The following is a 13,908-nucleotide window of genomic DNA, read 5'->3' on the forward strand; positions in this document are numbered from 1 at the left end:
TGTACATAATAATATTATGTACATTACATTACATATATAATATATTATATTATATAATATTATTTACAAGTTCCTCAAACAAGAACTGTAACGAGATAGCCCTATTGACATTTACGGAACACAATAATGGGCGATAAGCCAATTTATGACAAGGAGAAATATCCTGAATGATTGCGGTTCGGTAACACTGCAAAAGTGTGCCGTTTGAGATTGGCACGATGAAAACCCAGAGCCAATCAGGGGCCATACAGTCGACGGCTGATAGTGTACATATTACATAAAGTTGGGATTCCGGATGAACATTCATTCCGTTTACAAGACACTGTACATTCGAACTTTTCAAAACAGCGTCGGGAGAGTTGAAAACCAGAAACACGACACCAGTCTATCGCCAATCATCGCCGTGATAATTGACGTGCGGTGATGTTATTATAATTTAATAATTTATAGAACAGTAATATTCTCACGGCTACACTACAGAATCGTTGACATGATGACATTGCTATATACTATAACGAGTAAATTCTGAGGACCAGTCGCAATCACAACCCGTTGAAAGTGTATTATAAGTGAAACATTGAAAGGCTCGCCGTCCATACGACGCCGGACCATCGACAACGGATAGAAGCACCTATCTCGATGGAACAGGGAGAAAATAACCATCATGCCTTTGCCACATTCTAGTTCACTCGGCAACACCTCTACCGCATAGTTGTATGGTTTATTGGTTTCTCATTCATACATTGTTCCTGCCGCATAGTTTTAACGGTTCGTCAGAGGTCACAAGGTTTCTGTAGAATTAACTTAAAGTTCACTCACTATAATATTATACTTGGTTTCAAAAACACATACCTATTTTAATGTTGAAAATAACGAAATAAAACGTACCGTAATAATGAGTTACATAATAATTATTATTGTGAATTTAAAAGTTTACAAACAATTACATTTTTTTGAATTTAATTTATTTCTAATTCATTTTATGATAAAAACAAACATTTATTAAATATGAACCAGATATTTAAAAATTAAAATGCATTTAGTTATTATAGAAGTTTTTTTTATTAATCCACCGTATTAATTAACCATCAGATAACAACATTTAACGAAATAAATAATATGTAATTTATGAAATGAAAATAATTTTTAACACTGCTAAGTGGAGAAGGAAAATCCACATCGATTCAAGAATTAATTATAAGTCTTAATATTATAGGCACTCGATTTTTTAAAATTAGCGTAGTGCATAAATTAATCTGTATCATAATGTGATTATTGTGATTGTTTTTTTAGTTATTTTGAAATATATATAAACAAACGTGGACACCACTTTGCTATAAATTAGTTATCTAGTGGATTACTTTAATGGAGGTTTTTTCCCTAGGGCACAATAAAAATACATCCTACAACAAGAAAAAACATTGAAAAATTTGTGAAGGAAGAAGCCATCCAGTGATAGCAGCTATAAAAGCAAAAAAGTTGATATAGTTTTTTTTCTTAGAACACTGAATTTATTATATTATTAGTATTTAATTATTATAAATTATAATAATTTCTAATATCATTATACTATATTATGTTACTATTATTAACTTTTAAGATAATATCACTTTAACGCAAAAATATTTTGAATAGGTAATTTACTGTAATATAAATACATGATATTTAAAAAAAAAACGATAGTTTCCATATCGTCTAAAAATAACTTGCCAATAACAATGTCAAAATATTTAGAAAATTATACTATGCTGAAAAAAATTTTGCAATTTTGACGAATTTTGTAAAATTGTGAACGTAAAATGCATACAAAAATATTTGTACTTGGTAGGTATTTAAAGAAATAGAAATCTGTATAGAGCCACGGACACACACAATATGTTACAGTACAGCAGTTTTACCAACTTCACGCTGTATATTTTTAATATTTTTATACAGATTTATGAATAAGTTATAAAGAATCTTTTATTAAATTTTCAAGTATTTTTACTAAGCTAATAAAAATAAAAATAAAAAAAATATTTGAAAAAGTCTGTAATTAACTTAAAAAGAGTTAAAATATTTAGAAGATTTTATATTGTATTAGAAATATATACGTAAAAGATAGGCGAAAAATTCAATTTCGTTTTTGAAAAACTATAAAACACAAAAATTGTCTTAAGAAAAATAATTAGTATACGGGTGAATAACTAATATCATAAAAATTTGAACTTCATATGGTCATAAAAAATTAATATGACTTTCCACTCTTTTCAGTAAACATTTTTTTTTATTGATAAAAAAACTAATGAGAAATCTTGTATTATATTTTCAAATCTTAAGTATAAAAAGAATTTTTTTATGAATTTTAAACTACAAAATAGTTTAAAAATTTTTGAGATTTTACAAATTTTGTCAAAATCCAAAATTTAAATATTTCTAAAAAAAATGTTGTGACTATTCACTTTCTATATTTTTTAAATTATAAACTTAAAGTAATACTTTTTAACTGGAAAATTTTTCATAGTGTTAAAAAAAATTATAATTATGTCTATAACTAACTCAAATAAAGTCAAAATATTTAAAAATTATATAATGTGTAAGAAACGTTTTCTGTAAAAATTTCAAGTATCTAAAATAATTTATTTTTAAGTTTAACCAAAAAACAAAATTGGTTTTGCTGAAAACTGTTTTTTTTGTAAAATTTCTTGTTTTTCCTGATTATTTTGAAAAATACTAGAATATTAACCTTTCTAAAGTACAAAATTGAAAATAGATCCGATTTTGTATACGAAACCACCCTCAAAGTATAAAATTAAACCTTTTTTGGTCTACTAGGTATACACACCTGCACACACATACACACATACACAAAGAACTTACATCATAGTAAAATCAATATCGCTTTGCTCAGAATTTAAAATAATCAGGTATATAATAGAAAAGTTTTAAGGTTCCAAGCTTTAAAATAGCGTGCGTAATATGACTTGACTTAACACATGAAACTATGACTTTATTTTTAGAGAAAATCTAAATGTAATTTTCATAAGAATATTATAAGTAGGTATTTATGATTTAATAAATACTAGAAAATGAATAAATTTTAATAACTGAGATGTAATATCTTATAGTGCAATACACTTATTATTTATTATATTATTGAATATTGATCATTAGTTCATATAATATTTTAAATTAAGTCTGAGCATTACTATAATTCTAATGCTTTCTATTGTGGTTTCAAAGTGAACATTATATTAAAATATTATTATAGAAGATATCTGGTATTTATTATATTAACATATATTTTGTTTTATTAATGGCAAGTTATAACTAATTTAATTAATTTCAAATTTAAATATATTGCTATGAAAAATGGAGTTTGTATGTATTTTATAAATATTTTTAAGTAATATACATTGAAAAAAAATTATAATTTGCAATTATTAACTTATACATTAATGCAATTTAATTATTTAATATAACATTAGAATATTATGCGAGACAATTATTCATTGTAATCGGTAACATATCTAATTTCAGGAACCTTGATTGAGAAATTTTCATGCAAGTCTACTGTTATAGGAAGTAAAGTCGCCAAGATAATTATAATAAATTCAACCACCGTCTGCTGTCAGGCCTTCTAATAGGAGTGCACTACTTCCGTTTGTAAGAGGGCCACTTGTACAGCAACACCATCCCACTGACCCGGCGGCGTGGTGGTTCCGGTTCCGGACAAATGCCGAGATATACTGGAGTGCTGTAGTAATATTATCTGCACAGTAATGCACTCATACACCTTGATGTGTTAACTTATTAGTAGTTTCCTTGGATGAGTCTCGTTTTTGGCTTTGTGTTATCAAAAGTAATTTGCATGTGATTGAAAGCCAAATAATCAGAGTTCTTTGGCGAGCATCAATAAATTAAAAATGTCGAAACTCTGTTAACAATTAATACTATAGTTTTTGACAGCCATATTCGATGATCATCAAACAAGACGCATATTCATATCACACCGTATAGACATGGTATGTTTACTTATTCACAAACACGATGTAAGTAACCTCAACTCGACGTTCTTCGAGATAATATTATTATTACGTGGTTGGATTTCTATAAGCAGACCGTAATGTCTTTCCACTCTGGCATGAATTTGTCGTCAGGAGTGGCTCTCTTCATTTAGAGTGAAAATTAACGTATTTATTATAGATTATGATGTATTGTATAACTGCACGATCGATCTGAGGACGTAGTTGACGTTTTCAGCAGTAATATTTTACACATTTCTATACATACAAGCACTAGCTTCCGTATATTATAATGTTGTAGGCACAGCGTTGATTAAATACGCATATATATAAATTGTATATTTAATCAATGTATACAGCCTGAAATTATTTTTGCAATGTCTAATAGATACGTTTGTTTATTTAATATCATAAATAGTATTAATTAAAAATAGAATATAAATATTAATTTTTCAGAAATGTTATTGCGATATTTCCGAGAACGTCGGCCGTCCGATCTACGTCCATTATAGCAATGGTTTGCGACCATTAAGTATAAACTTTTGTTCGAGGTTGTGCGCTCTGTATAAGTACTCATGTATAAATCCAGTCGAGCGCACCGACCGACTGACGTCCGTGCCCTTTGCTTAAGGTACGTCGTCGAATATCGACTGTTAAAATAGGTAGGAAATGTGCGGAACTTAATGGTAAGTGAGCACGCCTCGGCAATAATAATTATGATTGCGCTCTGCGATGGCTAATGTCGCATACCTATAGAATATGTTTCTTGTTGTGGCACTTGTCGATCGATCATAACGTGTTAAGCAACGTGGTGTACTTAGAGTTTTTCGTGTTATTTGCGCAAATGAAACAATATACATAATTCGATCTTCCATTCAAAATAATATTAATTCTGCACAGCAAACTTAACTACCTACTGCGCTCACGATCTATCGGTCGCTTATATAAACACATTAAGCAGATTATAATAATATTATAACTTGTAAGTCATGTAACGTTTTAATATAAAAAACAAATGTCAATATTAGGTAGTCTTCATTGTGCATGAATGAAGGCCATTTAAATTAAAATATATTTTATGTCGAACGATTAAACAAAAGCGCATATTTTTAAATATAAATATATATTATGTTATATGACTTTATAATAATTTAATGTGAGCTAATAAATCATTAAGCTGTAGATGCATTTATTTTATACTATTTTAACTGGACAAAGAACATTTCAGTGCAAGGGAATATTTAATAGCATTTCATCTACAAAATAATAACACTCACACGTCGTGACAGATCTATTTATATTATTATACATAAAAACTGCATAATATTATTATTTAAATATACCAAAGTATAAAAATAGAACTATTTAATAACTGCTATTATGGACAATTATGAAAAACTTGGAACATAAATTATTGTTTTATTTTTCAAAATATTTATAATTAAATTAAATTCCTGTGATTGTCATCTATATACAATATGTACATGTTATATTTATTAAATATTATATTAATAATAGTGTACACGTAACACATAATATGTAATGTTTATTTATTTTGAACTATTTTAATGATATAAATATTGCCCGTAAATCAATATAATACAATGTAATGCAAAATGTATTTGAAACTTAGATTGTAAGATGCTTTAGATGTAGTTGCTCATAATTTCCTATATTTTTTTGGAAAATTATTTATTTTAAAAATAATTAAAATATAGTGTTCTTTGGTGGGAAAAGGAAGATTTTTACGACTTAATATTTACATTTTTATGCACAGATGAATTAGGTTTATTTGTACATACGATGTTTTACTTTTAAATATTTTGTTTCACTGAGACATCAGTTTTTACCTACACAGTATACATATACTCAACAATATTTCTCTAACAATAATAAATATTCAATGTTAAATTAATACATTATTTAACAATGGGATATGTAATTTTAGGAAACCTCAAAGATACACTTATACAGTATATTTGAAATTTGAATTATTACTAAAAATAACTTTTTTTTATATTATATTTTATACTTTTTGTATATAACAAACATTACAGTTTAACGATCATAATATTAATGACAAGGTAATTGTACTGAATAATGTAATTATTTACCTCTTACAAATCAAGTATAGAAAAACATTTAGAATGAGATGTATTCAATGAAATATATTCGAGTGATTATCAGCCTGTTATGGTAGAATATAGAAATCAAATTCGAAAATATTGCCAAGATTAAACCAAAATTAAAAACAAATGTTAAAATAATATTATTTTATTATTATTTTTTTTTTGTCATCATAATTTATACGTATCTTACTTAAAAATCAAAAAAGCTAGAGATTACGCGTTTGAAGCTTAAAAATGTATTAAACAAAAAATAAATTAATAATTACTAGTTAAAAATACTACAAAATAATAATGTACATACCAAAAAAAAAAAAAATGTTTAGATAAATCATTTTAGAATTGGTCGAAATTCGTTTGTATTATTCATTGTATTTGTCATTTGTGTATAAAACCAGCGTTATTTGTAAAAAAAAAAAAAATGATAATTAACTATTTATGAAAAAAAAAAAATTGTGATTAATTAAATTGATCAAGAAGAAAATTAATATAAATAATTGATTATATATTTGTATTCCTTGTCAAATAAATAAATATATATATATTTATTATATATAGATACAGTTGTCAAGAACTTGATTAGAATATTGTAAATACAGTGTTTTTTTCAAATGTAAAATATATTTTTTATGTAAATTAAATTACAATGATTAAATGTAAGTCAAACGACAGATATTATGAATAAAGCAAGAAGGACACAGTATATATATCGAAGTTTTTTATTTAATATTTATAAGATAAGCCGTTAACGAATGTTTTGTTTTTATTTTGTGATTGCTTGTCAACGTGTTAGATGTTATTGATATATTATGAACAACTTACAGTAGTTATAAAGATAACGAATATGAACTGTGTAGGGGGGCCATAAATGTGTAGGGCCAAATGCCATTTGCCCACAGATGCTTTCAATGTTTTTAGTTTGTTTGTATTTTTGTGTGTTTTCTCAAATGTTCGCCCAATTGTTTTGTCACCCGTGTAATTGATGGCGTCTTTAGTTGCCATTTCTGGTATTGAAATACCAGTGAAGTATAGAGTAACTCACCAGCTGCTTTTTTTCATTTTATTTTATTGTATTGTGGTTAGACAAAATTAATTTTGTTCAATAAACTGTTCTAGAACTATTACTAAAAATAATTTAAGCCATAAAATTCTAAAACGAATTTCTAAGACAAAAATAATAAATACAAAACAATGTTTTTTGAAAGTACTGACATACACGAGTATATTTATATATTCAAAATATTAATTAAATTTTTATTTTTTCTTTAATTAATGCAGTTTATAAAATTGATTTAAGACTTCTTGTAATATTGAACTCTTTTATTGTCATAAGCATAATTAAATTAGAAAAATGATTCAAGTTTAATATGTTTTACTATATTTGTTTCATTCATGTAAGTTATATATAATAATAATAGGATTATATGTTGAAAAATGTATTTATTTAAGATATAATATTCGCCATTAATATTCCAGAATTAGAAAATGGAGTTATATTGATTGTTGTAAGAAAACATCAAGCTTAGAAGTCATTAACATCGAGTAAGCTATTGTCGTATAGTATTAAAATTCCACATGCATATGACACGTCATGCACATAAAATAATATGACTGTTATAATATTACAACTGTGGTTATTATTATCATACTGCAGAATAACATTACCAGTTCGTTATTAACTTATAAACGAAAAAAAGGTTTAATTAAAAAATAATAAATACACTAATACGTAATTATAATAATACGAAATATTGATATCACTTATAATATGCAGACCATGTCCTTCATTAGTATAGTTTGTAAATTGGCTGTAATATTAACGACCGCCGACTACCGTGCACGAATAGTTTAAGTTTTGTTATTGTACATACCTAATCTCACCTGTTCTTAGTAATAATAATAATAAAAAGTAAAGAAAAACGTAAGATATATTTATTAAAATATGTCATCGACGAAAATTTATACTACACAACAGACCACAGCGATGGCAGCAATGTTTTTTTTAAAACATTTTATGTCATTGTGAATGTATTAATAACATTAAAACGGTTTCAGAGTTAGTAAAACAATTATAGCGTATAGGAATAATATAATATGTAGTCTTAAATATATTTACAAACGGTCACTCTGTGGCTGCCACTGGTGACCGGGGCTTAACACACGACTGTAATGTAATATTTAGTCAATTATTCATAAAAAATAATTAATTTACGACAAAATGTTACTGGTTTTAATTTGATGATTATCAGCGTGTGAGTGCGTGTTAAGCGTCATGACGGCATAACTGTGACGAGTTATACGACAAATAGTAGTATTCAATTTTATAGAAAAAAAACAAAATTGAAATCATAACTTTTTTTTTTAATAATATTCTATATTGAATAAATATATGATATATAATATGATTTATATAGGTATGATATAAGTTTACCGATTTAAAAACAATAATTTTCCAACAACTCACTGATCATATTCACTCAGTCAAGTATTTTCACGATTATTATCATTACCATTATATTGAGCAAAAATTGTCAACCTACACCAGTGGATCGTTTCTAAAAAGTTTGTATGCGTGTAGTGCATAACGTTTCCAGACAAACGCGTGTATCGGTTTCAACCGCAGTACACGTATGCTAAATATTTTTTTTTTATATGATAAAAATATATTATTATTATTTTTATTAATATTGAATGACTATTATTGTGGTAAGAAGGACAGGCGAAAAACACGCGAAAAATGACAATATAATAATAATAATGATATAAAATATAACATCGTACCATCTGTGTGCAGCGGGTCGTAGGTAATACGTATTATTCCAGTTTAATAACAACTATAATATGAATGCGGTCCATTTAGTTGAAAAAAAAAAAAATAATTAATGTAAAGCTAAAAACGAAATCGTATATACGGGCTCTTGGCGGCGACGAACGTGTCACATATAATAACAATAATAATAAAAACAATAATACGGAGTCGTAAAATCTCGCGCGCGTTGGCCTACGGTAATATTTTATTGCGGCGCTCGCGATCACTGTACGACGGCCGCGCCAAAGTTGCCCAAGCACCGGAGCGGCGGCCGCCGACGCGCACGGTAGCGCAGTAGTTCCGGATTACCCTCCAAGCGCGCCGCCGACCCGCGTAGTCCTGTGACCGCGTCAACTGTTCGCGCCGACAGACGACGACGAGAGATATTTCGCGCGATTTCCACTTCCGTTTGCCGTTCGAATATAATCCCTCCGTCGTTTATCGTTATTATTATTATTTATTTATTTATTTTTTTTAATTTAATATTTTGTACGAATTTGGTCGTCCGTCTGGGCACAGTGTAGTTGGTTTACGTACCGTCGTGAATAATACGAAGTGTGTGTGATCCCGCGCGGTGTCCAAGTGCGAGTCGGATTATAGCGTAACACGATTGCCGAAGTTGGATGTGTGTGCGAATTTTTTTTTTTATTGCTGTGTCGAGTTCGGTTATTTTTCTAAAAAGTTTTCCTCAAACAGATTACAATATTATCGTACTTGACGGATAATGAATAGAATTCAACAGCCGAATTTGCCGATGCTGGTTTCCTGATTGTAGTTAATAGGTAGGTACTTGATAATTACATTAATATTCAGCATTATTATTTATCTTCGAATAAAACGCAAAATGTAGGTACGAAACGACTTGTTTATCTTCTGCGAACATAATAATATTATATACATTAATATGATTATAATAAATACTATGACGCGTCCGCGATGGTGCCGAATTAAAAAAAAATAATTTTAACGACTGAGTGGCTTATAATATAATATAGAAGTATATATAAAAAAAAACATCACACTCAGACTTCTGAGTACATGGATACTTTTGACTATTTAATAGACTGAATATTTTTGTTATTCTTCAAAATCGGTCGAAATTGTGCGACGATGACTTTGTTTCACAAACCAACGCGTTCGTTACTATAATTTCTGAAAAATTTCCGTACGATGTTTACCGAATTAAGTTACGGTATGTGTTCGTATTATACAGCTCCACTGAGTATTATTATGCTTAAGAAGTACCCGTCTGATAATGAATAATATTATATTAATCTATATATTCTATATTTGCATATTTGTGGTCAACAACAACTGTGATATTTAAAAAATAATTTACCACCTAATAAAATTACTAGCGTCGTAATTACTTTTTAAAAACTTTAAACCATTAAAAAATTTATTTGCCAGATATGTGTCGAATGATAAAAAAAAAAAATGAGAAGCACTGGTGGAGTTCACTCGATGGTAATTGACGTTAGGTGATGGGTTACTTCCGTACTGGATTCCCGTGTGTGAGTGTGTATTTTTTATTTTTATTTTTTGTCCATTGTCCGTGACAACGAATTCGGCTGGTGTAGTTGCTACTGATCGCAATGATCACATATAAATTATAGTTAGTGTGTAGGCATCTCGTTTAATAGAATAAATATTAAGTTAACGATACGATGTTATACTATATGTTATGCTGCACGTTCAAAATAATTACATGTGCTATGCGATTCGTTGGTTCTTGTATTTGAAAGTTAGAACTGCAGTGCTACTGATACTGTGATATTTATTTTCATTATGTATTTAGCATTTGGTCGTTAAAATGCTTTACATTTATTTGATACAGAAACAGGTAGTTTATAATTAAAGTATTAATGTAAAAATATATTTCGAATACTGAGTGATATTGCAAAATGTCTAAAGGGTGATTAGCCTTTTATTCGTTTTTCTTGTTTTTAAAAACAACTCCTCTTTTGGGTAGCAAAGGTAATTCAGGCATTTGTATAAAGCTCTTTTTAGTCTCTATATTGATCGAGAAGTAGACTCGTATATAACTATGCACGAGGTCAGCTACAATAAATTCTCAATAACTTGTGGAAATCGCAAACACATTTAGAAATTGTGTCATACTGCAGCTATAAAATTAAGTTTAAAACACTTTTTTAATGGAAATAACATCCAAACTGTCAAACTGGAGTACTTCTAAATTTTTCAATATGCAATAAAATTAACTTAAATGTATTTTAGTATATTTATACAAAACTAAATTAAAAGTATTTAGAAAATAATAAATATCCGTGTGAAAATATTTATACTTAACATTTCATTAAGTTAATATGTATTTATTTTATGTGACTAGATTATTTAATATATTCAATCCTGAATATGTAATTCTGATAGTGTTTATTATAATGATACATCTAATAAGGATTTAACAAATTTATTTTACATAAATTATTAAGTAAATATTTGAAGATAAATGACTTAAATTATATAAGTATACACATAAAAATATAACATAATATTAGATACCTATTTATTTCGTATATGTATGTATATGTATAAATTAAATATTTTTAAAATTTAGTAATTGCACTTATTTAAATTTTAGTTTGACGATATTTTATATAATATGCAGTTATAAAAATCAAGTACCTATAAAATCGAATTGTTACTAATATACATCAACATGATGCTATAAATTGTAAAAAAATACTTAGGTAGGTACGTGATATGACAATATTATCGTAGCATAATTTATAACGTTTAACAAAACTATAAATCTACAAAAATAACAATAAACACAGTTAAATAATTGCAATACATATAAAAAAAAAATGTATAGAATTAATTGACAATATGTTAATGATATAAATTATGTAATTAAATACCTAATAAGCTTTTGATTAATTAATTAATTAATTAAATGTTCTTATGTTGTGATTATACTATTTAATTTAAACTGTAATAGCATTTAATGAATTAATAGTATTTGTAATCAGAACATTAATAATAAATGAAGACTTATAATTAATTATAATTACTCAATTAACAATCAATATTTAGTAATAGTAACGAATAATGCATATTGTAATATGCATAGTTTATACGAGAAAAATAATCTTTAACCTTATACGTTTTAGACGAAGTTTTGACGTAATAAATCACAATACAATTATAAAATATTTTTTAATTTGTTCATTCATAGTTGATATCAAAAAATAAAGAATAATCTTACCTCAAATGAAGGTTTATTAATTTTGTTTTTAATTTGATATCATAATCTCCTAATAACTATATTTAAAGACACAATTTTGATCGTTTAATTTTTATACTTGAGTATCTATCTATACTCATATAATTAACTATTTTATTTACTATGTCGGTAATCTACACACTACCTATAGATAATTCAATGAGTTCGTGTCTAATCTAATACTCTCTGATTTTGAGTCTCAAATATTTTAAGGATTGTAAGTACTTTTCTAGTACACTATAAAAAATAAAAAAGTCGTAACATTTTAAAACTAGTAGATAGGTAATTTAACTGTTTTAAATGAAATATGTCAACATCGTGTACTGAAAATAATCGAATGTCAAGAAATTATTAACGATTCAACTGTTATACGTACCTAAGACAAATTTTATGTTTTCACGTAACATATATTTGTCATAAATAGTAAAAAAATAATAATATACAATTTGTATTTTTTTTAAAGTAACCTTATTTAATATTATATAATAGTAAGCACCTTATATTAATAGGTATAAGCGCCAATGTGTATATTTTTTTAATATACCCATAAAAATATTATTAATATGTAATGATTACAACAAGTTCAGAATAAGCTGTTATATTTATCACATAAATTTGCAATCATATTGTTTGATGATTCATAATATCATATAATATGACGTACTATTATAAAATGTTATTTAGTTTTATTTTTAATTTTTCTGTTCATTGATTCCTATTATTTATTATTGTTTAAAATTAAACATGAATACTGATGACAAGAAGTTCTTAACGTTAATATACTACATAAATCAATGATACTCTTGAACCAGGTCTTATAGAAGTTAATAAACTTTGAATCATATAGATTCATGGTATTTTCGTGAAGTTTTCTTAAGAAGTTATTTTAAATTACACTTATGATTAGTTTATGTGTGTAATATAAGTACGTGCAATATGAATCTATATATATATATATATATGATTATATACAAATAAACAAATATATCAATATATCTGTTATTATCTTTTAACAAATTTATTTAGCTTATTAAATTAACTTAATGAGCTTATTATTTAGTTTTAAAATTGTACTAAATATATTTTTAAATTCCAAAAAAAAAAATTATATAATTTTAAATTATATAGTTATAAATAGTTAATTTGATCATTATTGATCATATTTTGAACCTTAATATAATTTTTAAATACAATGATATGTATATTATATATTGTAAATATAATATAATATATTAAATAATATGCCTTAATTAGATTATTATCATCAGGAAAAAGTTGATTTAGTATTTCATCAAGCAATAATATAATTTTGTTCTCATCTTTATTGAGAGTCAGTCACTTGCGTATTCGTATAATCTATTTTTAAATAATTATTATACCTATCTTATTTTTTATTAAACTTCTTGTAATCTTATCGTTTATATTATTATGGTAATTTGTCATTAATCATAAATATATATTATACACCAAACATATATTTTATGTTATGAAAGTACCTAAATTAATAACTTTTTAAAATTATTATTTTTTCAGTACTTAGTAAACACTTAGTCATCAGATAACATGTATTATTTTACTGTGTTTCTGTATATATTCCTAGGGATTTTTTTTTACAATATTTAACATAATTTTACAGTGCATATTTATATATTTTTAGACATACTTTAAAATTCTATACCTTTACTATTTATTATCAGAATACCATTGTTATTAGAATATTAT

The 13,908-nt window shown here is 26.2% G+C and overlaps 1 protein-coding gene across 3 annotated transcripts in view; it reads left to right on the forward strand.

The window, feature by feature from the left end:
- The first annotated feature begins 9,255 nt into the window (after positions 1–9,255).
- LOC113551315 (octopamine receptor beta-2R-like) overlaps positions 9,256–13,908 on the forward strand; it is a 172,239-nt gene continuing 167,586 nt past the window's right edge. For all 3 annotated transcript variants that reach the window (XM_026953489.1, XM_026953486.1, XM_026953487.1), the window contains exon 1: positions 9,256–9,721. The gene's annotated coding sequence lies outside the window, so the exon portion shown is untranslated. The remainder of the gene's footprint in view (positions 9,722–13,908) is intronic.

This window comes from Rhopalosiphum maidis, chromosome 2, assembly GCF_003676215.2.
Source record: "Rhopalosiphum maidis isolate BTI-1 chromosome 2, ASM367621v3, whole genome shotgun sequence".
Lineage (NCBI taxonomy): Eukaryota > Metazoa > Arthropoda > Insecta > Hemiptera > Aphididae > Rhopalosiphum > Rhopalosiphum maidis.